Source organism: Chrysemys picta, chromosome 11, assembly GCF_011386835.1.
Source record: "Chrysemys picta bellii isolate R12L10 chromosome 11, ASM1138683v2, whole genome shotgun sequence".
Classification (NCBI taxonomy): Eukaryota; Metazoa; Chordata; order Testudines; family Emydidae; genus Chrysemys; species Chrysemys picta.
This window is the reverse complement of record NC_088801.1, coordinates 48,454,048-48,468,887: the sequence shown is the minus strand read 5'-3', so window position 1 is coordinate 48,468,887 and position 14,840 is coordinate 48,454,048. Positions and strand designations below refer to the sequence as shown.

Below are 14,840 nucleotides of genomic sequence, written 5' to 3'. Positions count from 1 at the left end.
GCAGTGTACCGATACTGACTGGAAGACACCTGATAGTAACAGTAGGAAAAGTTCTGCTCTGACCACAGGTTACATGGGGAACATTTTAATGTAAATGTTAAGATGTTAATGAGAATAGGGGGAACATATGAAAAATAGGACATCCCAACATTTATGGGTGTGGAAATACAGGTAAGAAAAAGGAGATTGGAACCTTCATGCATGTCCATACAGTAGTAGGCATGATCAGAATCACAAGATAAAAGGGTTCCCTGGTAGGGAGAGGGTGGGAAGACCATGACAGATGACCTCATTGGAAACACCTCAGCAGGAACCACCTCACTATCAATGACTGTCCATAGGCTCTCTAATATCTTTGGGTATGTGAGTATGAATATGGAATTGGCCATTGCTTGGGTTCTCCTAGGTTTTATATATTTGTTTGAGATTGTAACCTTAATCATCTACTTAATAAAACTTATAATAGAAGATTTTTTTACGTGTGTGTGTGTGTGGCCACTGTCTTCATTCTTTGTGTGTTCCTAGAGCCTCCAAATGTAAGGATGATTTGCACCCTATTGATCTTAAAACTGTAGCAATACAGGAGCTGGACTCACTGTAATTTACCAAAGAACTGTCAATCAATTCAATTTAAAATAAAGGCTAAAACGGTATTCATTACTTTTATGTTTCTATTATAGTCCCTTTTATCACCTCCTCTCAAAACTGCAGTTTCAGTCTTTCCTCATATGGAAGCTTTTATGCCCCTCTAATCATTTTTGTTGCCCATCTCTGAATATTTTGAGATGATGTGCCCAGAAGTGGACAAATATTGCAGGTGATGATGTCCCATTGATTCATATAATGGGATTATACAATTCTCAGTGTTTTCTATACTATACCTGATGCATTCTGACACCTTGTCTGCTTTTTTGACTACCAGTGAACATTGAGCAGATCTCTTCATTGAACTTTCCACAGTGACAACCAGGTCTTTTTTTCCTTGAGTTGCTAATGTTAAATTTGAAACTAACAACATAGATATTAAATTAGAAACTAGGAGTAGCTTAAATTACTCTTTGCAATATATATTACCTTGCATTTGTCAGCACTGAATTCCATGTGCTATAGTACTGCTTAATTGCTCTGCATTGTTAGGTCCCTTTGAATTTCCACAGTCTTGCATTGCAACCTAAATAACTTAGTGTCTTAATCAATTTTCCTACCTGCCACTAAATCTATTAAACAAAACCAGACCTGATATGGACACCCAAGTGGTAAACATTTGCCATTCCTACCTTGTTTTTGGTCTCGCCATCTTGTGAACAGATTCATAGAATTTTAGTGTCATGATTTTCCTTTATAAGAGTGGTATAGGTTTGTCACTAACATATTCTGTTCATCTAGATGTTTTATAAATTTATCTTTAATTCTTTTTCTCCCTCTTTTTCTAGTAGAAGTAAAACTTGTTATGCACTGAAAAATTACAAAGCCACCACATGAATCTTCATAACAAATACCAAAATTTCACACCCAAATTGGAGTGAGGGAAATCAGAGGAATGAGAGTAATTCCTCCAGTATCCAGAAATTACCTAGGCAGAGGTTCCAGAGTGGAGTAAATCCCTCAGGCCTGGAGCAGGCTTCTACCTAGAGTGAACTTACAAACTGGAATAAATCTTTTGGGTTGGAAAAGGCTTTATAATTCCTTTGCCAAATAGGTTCTGGCCAATCAGCCTCCTCCACCTGAAAATGCAGTCTTGCAGCTTAAAAAAGGCACAGTGGCCTCAGGAGAACTCAGCTCCAGGAGAACTCTCTAGAAATACATCCCTATGAGGTAAGAGACCTATTGGTTCTAGACACAGATAAGTTAGAAGAGGAAAGGAGAAATACCCTGTAAAGCAAGTCCTAAATTGATTTCTACTTTCCTATTTCTCTTTGTGACTTAGAGGACTTTTTGACTGGATGCCTGGCAACCCTAATCAAAGCCCTAGGCCCTGAATTGAAACCCCAGGCCATATGACAGCTTCTCCTCAGCTTTTTCCAAGTGCCTGTGATTTGAGGTGCTTCTGTTAGTGTTTCAGCCACCTGATTACAATGGCTTCTTTACATTTATCTTGAATGTAAGGTGGTGGCCATACCTGTTCTAAAACAAAAAGTTTTAACTCAATCTATAATGATATAGGATCCATTTAACCCTTCCACTGATCAACCCTGTGAGTCTCCAGGCTCCACTGCAAAAACAAACACACACAAAAAACCCCAACTGACTCAAGCTCATGCTCTGGGGCTAAAAATAGCAATGTAGACATTCCTACTTGGGCTGGAACCTGGGCTTTGAAAGTCAGAGCTGAGTCAGGGCTCCAGCCAAAGCAGAGTTTACACAGCTATATTTACCTCCATAGCTTAAGCCTTGCTAAGCCAAGTCGGTTGACCTGAGACTTGCTGCTGTGAGTATTTTTTTTGCAGGGTAGATGTACCCTGACATATATTACTCCACAATGCTCACCAAAAGAGAGAATTTATACAGCAATGTAGTAAGTAATTCAGTTTTTTTTAAATGGTTTCAGACGTTTGTTTGCCTGCTACTGTGTGCTTGAAGCTGTTTGACATTTCAAGCAGGTCAATGGTGCAGCTTACAGCACATTTTCATATTTCTCTTCATCTTTAGTGTTAATGGATTAGATCTCTGTAAATTTAGGAGCTTTTACAAGTAAACCCAGAAGGGCTTGTTCACCAAATCTCTGACCCAAAAAAAAAAATCTTCCTTCATTAGCTCTAATTTTCATGTACTCCTTTCAAAAGTGTAACAGATTGCAGTCTTTAAGTATTGATTTTCCCTCGTAGGTGCTTGCTAGATGCTCTGTGGAAAAAGCTTTCTTAATTTAAAGCTTCAGTACTGATTGATGAATTTAAAAATCCACTGAAGCATGGGTATAGCTGATTATGCTTCTGGCACTTTAGCTACTACTTGACAACAATTTATGTAATTGGAACAATCAGAGTTTACTAAATAATCTTGGCTAGACCTTTGGCATAAATTTCCTTTTTACCTCCAGCAAAATCTGGAAGAAGAATAGTATAATGGATGATTTAAGGGCTCATTTATGTTTTATGCTTTAAACTAATCAATGGTGGATTTGATTAAACTTGTTTCAGAATAACCTTGATGAAGTTTAGACACCTGAATTATATGACCTGTAACTATCCTACATGAGCTATTGAAAATATTTTGAACTTTGTCAGCTGGAAGAGGGTGTCAATTTCAGAAAAGACTTTTTTGTTTTGGTTTTTTGTTCTGTGACCTTTATTGTGTATAACAATGAAGCAATACACATACACACACACAGTTTTATTGTCAAGGTAGAAAAAGACTTGATCCCGAGAATATTTGACCAGGAACAGTGAACCCCAAAAAATACCATTTTACCAACTTGCACTTAATACGATATTTAATTTTGGGAAAGTGTAAAGTTATTAGGGCATAGAGAAGCTCTACAAACTGTGAGATTAATATCAAAAGATTACAGGTAGTAAAATGTCCTCAGAAGCAAAGTATTTTATGTAGGGGTAATAAAATTGTCCTGAACTTTTAAGTATCTATAAAATAATATATTGGGTATGTATAGTATGAGGGTCTCTATCTTTCAAAGACATGACAAGATTTTTTGTTTTATTGGCAGGGATTTTGACTAGGGCATGTAGTAAGGGTTGTAGTAGGTATAAGAACAATTGGGCTGATCCATTGCCTATGGGAGTCAAAGGAAGGACTCCCACTAACTTCAGAGGACATTGGATGAGGCTCACACTGCATATCAATTTGTTGACTAACCCATGATAAAGTACTACTATCATTTCATCACATTAATGAATAACGTGTGTGATGGGTTGCCCCCCTTTAAGATGCCACCTGATGTGTTGAGATACCACTGAACTCACCTGTTCTGCCGGCCTGGGCACCCTTTTTACCCATCTTGCTGAGACAGGCTATTAAGCCTTCTCCAGCAAACACACAGGCAGGGCCACACCCAACTGCAGAACGACACAGACACTCAGATGGCCACCTCCCTTGGAGTGCAGACCCAAAGGTATATTATGAAGTCTGCCTCCTCCTTCAATGTGGAGGAAGGTTCGCACAGCCTCTTACCCACTCCCCAATTATGAATTGCGCAAACTGGGTTTAATAATGAACAAAACAAATTTTATTAACTACAAAAGATTAATTTTAAGTGGTTAAAGATATAGCAAACAGAACAAAGCAGATTACTAAGCAAAAAACCCCCCACACAAATAAGCTTGTTTCACTAAAGAAATTGGTTACAAATAGTAATTTCTCACCCTAGATATTGTTACAGGCAGATTACAGAAAGTCTTGAAAGACAGCTGCACTGGTCTGCAGCTTGAGACCACAGATATTATTACTCACAAGCTAGACGCCCTTCCAGCTTGGCTCAACTCTTCTCCCCGCAGTTCAGTTCTTGCTTCCAAGTGTTTTTCAGTGTCTCTTTAGGTGGGGAGGCAGAGGAGAACCACAATGATGTGTCTCCCCTGCCTTATATAGCTCTTGTGTATTGCGGGAACCCTTTGTCTCCCAGTGGAAGAACACTGGCATTCCAAGGGGTGGGTCCAGTACCAGGTGACTCAGACCCATGTCTCTGCAGGGCCGTGGCAGCCGTTACTTGTAGAACGTGAAAAGTTGTCTCCAGTGGCAAAAAAAAAAAATAGTTCTTGTTGTTGCCCTTGATTAAATTTGTGAATTCTCCCAAATGTTTATGAAAAAATGGATGTTCAAAACAATGAATACAGGCTCTCTCACCATCCCAGGAAAGAACCAGAGAGACACCCAAGCTTGTTTCAGACCCATGCCTCATGGCCCAATGTATTGGTTAAACACAAACTAGTGATTAACACAAAACACAGTGATTCCCCAGAGGTATTTCCTTGGCCTCTCAGTTCCCCCCAGAAAGAGGACATATCCTTCCCTTAAATTCCCTGTGGGTCATGTGACTCCCAGGTAGCCCTTAACCCCTTTCCAATTGTTTCCCCCTGACCCAAGGTAGTGTCATAAAAATCTTTTGTTTGGACAATGGAAGTTCAAAAGAAATCTACTTATTCCTTAATGCTATGGCTGGGATACATATATATGTTCAGTTCACTCTTTGGTAGTTGGTCTCAGTTAAGCTCCTGTTGATCATTTCTTCTCAACTTTTGCATATAAAATATTGTGTAATAAAATAAGAACTCCCAGAGTAGCACAGCTCATTCCCACCATCAGATTTACTGCTGCAATGGGTCACATATTGGCAAGCTATACTTCCCCCTTGTGCACTACATCGTGAACACCCAAGCGCTTGTTTACTCACTGATGAGAAAGGGAAATATCCTCTGGCTAAATCCCAGTGTATGTTTGTGTTTTTTGCCCCTGAAAAACTGGGGGAGGGCAACAAATATAAACACTGAAAAACTTTATTTGGCAAAAGAGAAGCTTCCTTGGGCCATGTAATAGGTTTTGTTCTTGGTGCCATAGCCCTTTTCATCCCTGGTGAGGGCTTTTGTCAGGGATTCTCACCTCTGGCACCCCCTGCTGGCCACTTCCTCAGCCTGCAATGGCCTGGCCATCTGACCAGGTCACCTCTTAAGCTCAGCCCCCTTCCAGGGTAACAAAAGGTCCATCTATAAGTCCCAATAAATGCAAACTATTAATTCTTTTGCACCTTTCCTGGCTCCACTGAATTTCTCTGCTTCTTGGCCCCTTCAGAGCTTCTCAGATGTTGCTTCCTCCCAGCAGGTTTTCCCTGTAGTGCTTCCCCTGCCTGGTGACTCTGGCAGCTTTTCTTAGGGCCTAAAATGATTGGTGAGATCTCCATCTCAGGGCTCATCCTCATCCTCCTCTTGTCGTGAGAGGGAAAATAAAGTACAGTAACTCCTCACTTAACGTCATACCAGTTAACGTTGTTTCGTTGTTACATCGCTGATCTATTAGAGAACATACTCATTTAAAGTTGCGCAATGTTTGCTTATAATGTTGTTTGGCTGCTCCCTGCTAGCGGGTGGGGGCTTGGAACCAGGATGGGCCGGCAGGCCCCATCAGCTCCCCTCCATCCCCCAGTGCCTCCCACCTCCCGTTGGGCCCCGCAGATCAGCAACTTCCCCCTCCCTCCCCGTGCCTTCTGCCTGCTGTTTCGTGGTGTTCAGGAGGCTGGGGGGGAGGAGCGAGGACGCGGCATGCTCAGGGTGGGCCTGGGGCTGAGCCGAGGGGTTGAGCACCCCCCGGCAGTTTGGAAAGTCGGCGCCTGTGCATGCGCCGCCTGGAGGAGGGAGTGGTGTGCTCCAGTGGGATAGGGTGGGTTCATCATCACATTCAGTTTCTGCAGGGAAGTGTTTGCAGCTGCTGCCCTGCATCTATTGTATCTCCTCCCTCAGTGCTGTCTTGTACAGTGTGAGGCTACATTAACAACAATGTGTTAACCCTTGAGGGCTCTGCCGAGTGCTAGTTCATCATTTAGCAGCAAGGCATTCCCTGGGAAATATCCCACCTGATATCAACATGGTCGCTTTAGGAGACACTCAGGGAGCTCATGAGCAGGACCCCAGACAATCCTCTGATTATAATTTGTTTAAAACTTGTTTAATACTATATATGTATATAATGTCTTTTGTCTGGCAAAAAATTTTCCCTGGAACTTATCCCCCACAATTTACATTAATTCTCATGTGAAACTTGGATTCGCTTAACATCGTTTCGCTTAGTCATATTTTTTCAAGAACATAACTACAACGTTAAGTGAGGAGTTACTGTAATTGAAGGAAATAATGTAAATGAGTTCAAGAGAATATTGTATTTGTTTATGGATAAGGGGTTGAAGAGCCTTAGAGTTTGAGATGAACCTAAATTGGTTGTCCTAGTTTCTTTCCTGTCTTTGTATTGCCTTAGGGTCATGTCTCAATCAGGCCAGTCTGTGACCCTGAGTCATCGCTACTAGTATTCTCATGGGAAAGCCTTCATGGCATGTGTATGTTTAAGGTTGGGCTGAACCTTAGTGAATGCCTGAAGGGGGAAAGGATTTTTCCTGAAATATGGTTTGGTTAATCCTTAATAAGTGAGGGCCCTCAAGGTATATGCTTTATACCTGGAGTAGAATAAGGTGATGGAGAGTCTACACTTATACATGCAAGTGTTAGGGACTCTTGTTCCTTAAACAAAACATATCACTGTATGATCAAGAGGCTTCATGAATAGCTTATGTTTTGTTGCTTTTGTTTACTTGTGCAATGTATCAGTGCGTCCTGGTATGTTAGGCAACGTAAAATACAGATTTTCATCTCAAGAAATGTGCAGAACACCACATTAACATTGGTGTGTGTTTGTATATCCCTGAACCTTGAGTTGGACACACCACTGCATGTAATACATGCGCCATAGGAAAGAGAGTCAGGTCATCAAAGGGTTTAGAATTAAACATTCATATTGTTTAGTACTTCAGACTTCCACATTCTGATTTGCATACCTCTGCAGTAAATATTTTCTTACCATGGTGCTTCCAGCATATCATGAAGGGTTCCCTATAGAAAACATTAAACTGTTAATTCATGCATCTTCTATGTGTTTAATTCCAAGCTCCAGCATCACAAACTTTCAATGCAATATTCTTAATTGCTCAGAATTAATGAGTATTTAGATTCTCATAAGCAATAGAAAATGTTACTAGTAATTAAGATGCAGAAGGTTATCTGATTTGATTTTATTTCAGTTTGTGCTTGATGCCTTGTCTAACGGTAATTGACTCACCTATAATTTGAGTTCCAAGGGTCAAATGCAATAATGCACAGTTAATACCCAGCTTGATGATGATGTTCTGTATGAAACAAAATATTCACCAAATCACGAGGGTTGTAGGAACTAATACCGCTCCTCCCCCCACACATACTATTCAAAAAGAAATTGAAAAGTCATTGCAAAGCAGAACAAAATGCTAGAGAAAAGAAATAACACAAAATAACCCTTTTTGAAATTAACTGCTGAGGTTTGCTAGATAGAACATGTGGCAAAAGACTGCTTTGGCTTAATCATGAGATATTGCATGATCTAAAAAATAAAAAGGACTCATATAAAAAATGGAAACTAGGACAGATTACAAAGGATGAATATAGGCAAACAACACAGGAATGCAGGGGCAAGATTAGAAAGGCAAAGGCACAAAATGAGCTCAAACTAGCTACGGGAATAAAGGGAAACAAGAAGACTTTTTATCAATACATTAGAGGCAAGAGGAAGACCAAGGACAGGGTGGGTCCACTGCTCAGTGAGGAGGGAGAAACAGTAACAGGAAACTTGGAAATGGCAGAGATGCTTAATGACTTCTTTGTTTCGGTCTTCACGGAGAAGTCTGAAGGAATGCCTAACATAGTGAATGCTAATGGGAAGGGGGTAGGTTTAGCAGATAAAAAAGAACAAGTTAAAAATCACTTAGAAAAGTTAGATGCCTGCAAGTCACCAGGGTCTGATTAAATGCATCCTAGAATACTCAAGGAGCTAATAGAGGAGGTATCTGAGCCTCTAGCTATTATCTTTGGAAAATCATAGGAGACAGGAAAGATTCCAGAAGACTGGAAAAGGGCAAATATAGTGCCCATCTATAAAAAGCGAAATAAAAACAACCCAAGAAACTACAGACCAGTTAGTTTAACTTCTGTGCCAGGGAAGATAATGGAGCAAGTAATGAAGGAAATCATCTGCAAACACTTGGAAGGTGGTAAGGTGATAGGGAATAGCCAGCATGGATTTGTAAAGAACAAATCATGTCAAACCAATCTGATAGCTTTCTTTGATAGGATAACGAGTCTTGTGGATAAGGGAGAAGCTGTGGATGTGGTATACCTAGACTTTAGTAAGGCATTTGATACGGTCTCACATGATATTCTTATCAATAATCTAGGCAAATACAACTTAGATGGGGCTACTATAACTGGCTGGATAACCATACTCAGCGAGTAGTTATTAATGGTTCCCAATCCTGCTGGAACGGTATAACAAGTGAGGTTCCGCAGGGGTCTGTTTTGGGACCGGCTGTGTTCAATATCTTCATCAATGACTTACATATTGGCATAGAAAGTACGCTTATTAAGTTTGCAGATGATACCAAACTGGGAGGGATTGCAATTGCTTTGGAGGATAGGGTCTGCCCAGGCTGCCAATGAGGTGGAACGCCAATGAACATCTTAATTCAGAAGTGCAAGATCCATAAAAGATCTCCAAGATCATTATTCAAAATGATCTGGACAAATTGGAGAAATTGTCTGAGGTAAACAGGATGAAGTTTAACAAAGACAAATGCAAAGTGCTCCACTTAGGAAGGAACAATCAGTTTCACATATACAGAATGGGAAGAGACTGTCTAGGAAGGAGTACGGCAGAAAGGGATCTAGGGGTTATAGTGGACCACAAGCTAAATATGAGTCAACAGTGTGATGCTGTTGCAAAATAAGCAAACATGATTCTGGGATGCATTAACAGGTGTGTTGTGAGCAAGACACGAGAAGTCATTCTTCCGCTCTACTCTGCGCTGGTTAGGCCTCAACTGGAGTATTGTGTCCAGTTCTGGGCACCGCATTTCAAGAAAGATGTGGAGAAATTGGAGAGGGTCTAGAGAAGAGCCACAAGAATGATTAAAGGTCTTGAGAACATGACCTATGAAGGAAGGCTGAAAGAATTGGGTTTGTTTAGTTTGGAAAAGAGAAGACTGAGAGGGGACATGATAGCATTTTTCAGGTATCTAAAAGGGTGTCATAAGGAGGAGGGAGAAAACTTGTTCACCTTAGCCTCTAAGGATAGAACAAGAAGCAATGGGCTTAAACTACAGCAAGGGAGGTTTAGGTTGCACATTAGGAAAGTTCCTAACTGTCAGGGTGGTTAAACACTGGAATGAATTGCCTAGGGAGGTTGTGGAATCTCCATCTCTGGAAGATATTTAAAAGTAGGTTAGATAAATGTCTGTCAGGGATGGTCTAGACAATATTTGGTCCTGCCATGAGGGCAGGGGACTGGACTCGATGACCTCTTGAGGCCCCTCTAGTCCTTGAATCTATGAAAGCCTTTCCCCCCCAAAATGGCTACCATGAATGACAACTAGAATTGGGCTAATTTTTTGAGACAAATAGTTTATTCACAGAAAAATGCAGATTTGGGTCAACCTGAAACTATTTATAAATTTGTATTGAGTTTGTCAAAATGCCTGAAAGCTGAAACATTTTTCAAAATGCAAAAGCAAGCATATCAGGAGGTAGTAGTGCTTCTTTCCCTATATGCCAGTGATGGCCAGCCTTACTCACTCTCCGAGCCACATATCTTCAGAAGTTCGAGAGCCATACATGCCTGCCGGGGCTACTGCCCTGCGGTGTAATAGTGGGGCTCGGGGCTTCTACCCTGCGGGATGGGGAGGTCGGGGCTTCTGTCCCATGGGGAGGAGAGTTGGGGTATCTCGGAGCTTCTGGCCTGCAGGAATTGGGGTTCTTGGAGCTTCAGCCTCATGGGGTGTGCCTGCCGGGGGTTCAGGGCTTCTGCCCTATAAGGAAGGGGGTCTTGGGGCTTTAGCCCTCTGGGCTAAATTAAATAGTGATCGGAACAAGGTCTTGAACTTGAGTCTCCCACACCCTAGGTGAGTGCTCTAAAGCACCTGGTTGTAGAGTCGTTCTCGGTCTCTTTCCTTGGCCAAATGACTGTTTATTGCCATTCATATTGGGAATACCCTCTTCCCCATTTTGTGAATTGTTTGCTTGTTTTGGGCAAAATCCGTGCAAATTGAAATATTTCAACATTATTGAGACATTTTGACTTGACATTTTTCATTTTAGTAATGTCAAAATGTTACTTCATTTTGACTCAGTGTTTATTTTTTGTTACCAGGTTTTTGGTGTGAAAAATGTAGTTTTCAGTTTGACCTGAAACTACTTGTTTTCCTATTTATTTTGAAATTGCCAGCTGTGACGTCCTGTCCCTTTAAAATTCAGGGGCGGGGGACGCTGTTCTTTCCCCTGCCCCAGTGAAAAGCTTCAGTTTTGTGTTGTTTTCAGTTTTGCAGCCAGAACAATAAAATGAGCACAGCAGACAGTTCTCTGTCCATCAGCTCCTTCTACGTATCTCTTCTTCTCTGCTGGCTCCAGAAATATAACACCAGCAAGCAGAAAAATCAATTGTTTGCCCAGCTCTAGTAACACAAGAAGGAGAGCAACAAACCAAATTCTCACTCCCCTGTACACAAGGCAACAAAGAGAAAGTGCAGTATTTCTCCTAGAGTCTGGTGTGTTTGACACATAGATACCAGGATAATAGAAATCATAGAAATACCTAAGAAAGCTCCCCAGAAAACACTAAAGGCTATCAGGAATCGGGGCCTCAGCAGAGCAAGTCTCCAGACAGCCTCATCCGAACAGCTGGCCTGCAGCAGGCTGCCTGATCAGCCACACAAACTGATCGACTGCAGAGGCCAGCAGGCTGGCTCTTAGGCCAGCAGCAGAGCAGCTTGCTGGCATCTCAGCGCTCATGCCCACCGCTGTGCCTGCTCCTGCGTTACCTTGTTCCTGCTACTCCTGCCTGGCACCCTGCCTTACCCCTGTCCATACCTGGAACCTCTCCTTGCCTGCTACCCAGATTGCTCCAGTTCCTGAGCTCCGGCTCACCCCTCGGCTCTAGTACCCACTTTCTGTCTTGGCTTTGGCTCCTAACTAACTATGGCTCTGACCCTGGCCATTAGACCTGGTGCCTGCTCTGGCCACTATTCTAGACTGTCCTCATCCTGGTCAGCTGACAGAGGGTTTACCCTGCACAGCACTATGCTCTCCATAGCTTTTAAATTCAGTAGCCGTTTTCTCTTATTACAGTGCTCTCTGCAGTTTCTGTTAGTTTGGTATTTATATTTTCTAGCTTATGCGGAGGAGAAACTGATATAAAGAGACTACCCAGAGTTTTGTTGCTTTGTTCAAATGATTCATGTAAAAAAATCAGTCACTGTGTCTAGAATGTATAATTTAAGCATATTTTTTAAAACCTAACGAGACAATGCATCTCTTGCTGTGCCATTCTGCCATAGCTGTGGTCAGTATGGGGTGACCATAAGAGGCGATAGCATTATCTGCGAGGACTGAGAGAATCTGGAGCTTGCTTCCTCCTCCTCTTCCCCTTTAATCCATAACTGCTTGAATGTGGTGACTTTCCAGGTGTGCTGCAAAAGATACCTGAGGCTGAGTGTATGTATCGTAGATGATGAAGGGGATAGGGAGCATGCCAGCCGGCTTAATTTGTGTGGAACTGAGTGTAATGTTCCTGAAATTTAATTTAATTTAATTATATGAATAATTATGTTGGGTAGGTATCTTTATTGTTTTAAATATTATCTAACTATGTCAGATGTGAAACAATAAATTAATGGTTTGCTGCTGTTAGGTTGTAGTCCAGAAAGTTTCCCTTCCATGTGGTGACTGCTGGTGAATCATTTCAGAGAATGTCAGAATCTTGGCTTGGTTAGCTGATCATATTAAGTTGTTCCACAACAGACATTTCTAAAGGCTTTAATTCAGCACACTGCTGCATATTCTGAGCTGTATATTTCCCACACAGGCAAAATAGAAACTATAGAAAATAGAAATAGAGCTACAACACTACTATGTACATTCATTAACTGTAGCTTTCTTTAGCCTGGGGAAAGAATTCTCCTTAGATACCAAAAGCATCAGAAATATTGTGAAAAATAAAAATGTTATTTTCCAGATGTGCCAATCCAGCCCTGTATCAATCTGTTTTCAGATGAAGAGGTGCTAGGAAATAAACTGCCACCCAACAGTGAGAGTTATGAAATTTAGGAAAGCTTGCTTTATTAGTAATGGATTAACATGTAGCTTTTTAATTTCAGGGATAAACATTATACTTGCAGTATAAATACCAAAGCAGTTAACATATTTTCTTCTGCCATCCGTTTATTTAAGAGATTTTCAAAATAACCCAAACTATACCACCAATCCAACTGCAACTGTTTTCTAACCTCTATTGCAGATTGTTCTAGTGAATAGTAAGTGCCAGCAAATAGAGGTGCTGCAGACCTATTGGGGAAGTCAACAAACAAGAAATTGCAAATAGGTTTACCTGTTGTTCCCCATGGATATCTGTTTGTGCTCTTTCCAATTTTCCCTCTCCTGATAACTTAAGATGCTGCAGTGCTTGGCTGCTGATTTTCCCTTTAGAACTGTTACATGTGGGCTGGAGGGAGAGTGGGTGGTGAATTTGAATTTAATTTAGTCTTGGCACAATACAGAGGAGAACTGGAATATGGATAAAAATTCAGGGCTTGATGCCGGGGTGAATTGGTATGATCTTCTTTGAAATACTACTTTAACAGGGGTAGGAAGCTATAATCCCAAACACAAAGCTTGACCTTTTGCCCTCTATCTTTAGTCTCTTGTGGACTGTAATTGAGCTTTCTTTCATCACTGGTGAGTCTCCTTGAGCTGCACTGTTGCCTTGAGGTGCAGTTACAGGCAGCAGCTTGCCCTTGAGTAGAAGCAGCATGATCATCAGGTGTAGATACAGGCCATTGAGCGGCATGATTAGACCTAGTATAGCAGACACAGAATAACTTGCAAAAGTTGGTTTGTACATGTGTACTCAATTCCTCAGTACCTGTTTCTGATTAAGATGGTGCGTATGTTCTTCGGACTTCCATATATCAGGAAAGAGATTTTGATTTCTGTGCCTGCATGCTACATATGTATTGGTAAATGCAGGGAAGTATTGTGATCTAGTTGCATTGAACTCATAATGCACACTTAGACATGCACGTCAGGAAATCTGCTATTAAATTTACACAGTAGTCCAAAATGATGCATTAGTAAGTTTTAGGCTGCTTGGACTGCAGAGTGACCCCAACACACCTCCAGTCTTAGATTTCCCTCCAGAAATGTATGTCCTGTACTGCCCAGCCCTCTCCAGGACAATACAAATTATATTAAGTCTTTTATTTCTTTTAAAGAATAATATGTCAGCTTATTTCAAAAAGTTATTCAGACACTTCAAATTTAAACACACTGGATTAGATAAAACAGTAAAACAAGTTTATTAACTACAGAGAGAGAGATTTGAAGTGAGTACAAGTAATGAAGCATAAAAGTCAGCAATGGTTACAAGACAAAGATAAAACACCACTGGTGCCTAACTTAACAAGCTATATTAAATTCAAAGTTCTCTCATCACATGCTTTCAGCAGTCTTACCCACCAAACTTCTTAGATCAGGACCCCTTCTGCCAGAGTCTAACAAATGCTTCCTTTGTAACTTCCGGTATAGTGAATGCAATGGGCCAGAACAGAGATAGAGGTGTCTGCCCCTTCTTTTTACAGTCCTGACCCCGCCCTCCCATTGAGAACCATTTCCAGCTGGGAGCAAGATGACAGGCAGTCTGTATAAAAGGGAACTCCATGTTGTTTCTTCATTAAAATGTAGATTTTTTTTTTTTTTTGCCCCTTTCCTGTCAAAGAATGGCCACTTAGCAGGTAATGGTCCATCAGCTTTGTTTACACCTGGCTGAGGTGTCAGTTTGCCCTTTGTCTCTGAGGAACTCATTTGACCACTCCCGCTCTGTTCAACAGATTCATCAATCATGCGTAGAGGTTAAAATGATTTATGTTAAGCCTCTGCATGCGCCTAATGTGATCTAGATATTTCCAGAAGCCTGAGCTCAGTGTTCATGCCCTTAATAGAAGTGCTGTATCTTCTCTCCAATCACCTTGTCTCTCGAGTCCTTATTAAGTTTTAATGTGGAGAGCAGCACATGCCTTGTCCCCTCCGCCCATCTCCACACAAAAATTCAGAGTTCCT

At 41.2% G+C, this 14,840-nt stretch overlaps 1 long non-coding RNA gene across 2 annotated transcripts in view; it reads left to right on the top strand.

Annotated features, from left to right (window-relative positions):
* Positions 1-1,441: 1,441 nt before the first annotated feature.
* The window catches only part of LOC135974267 (uncharacterized), a 105,935-nt gene continuing 92,536 nt past the window's right edge, over positions 1,442-14,840 (top strand). The window contains exon 1 of one of the 2 annotated variants that reach the window (XR_010591485.1): positions 1,442-1,815. This is a non-coding gene — a long non-coding RNA (uncharacterized LOC135974267). The remainder of the gene's footprint in view (positions 1,816-14,840) is intronic. The other variant, XR_010591486.1, reaches the window with a different exon arrangement.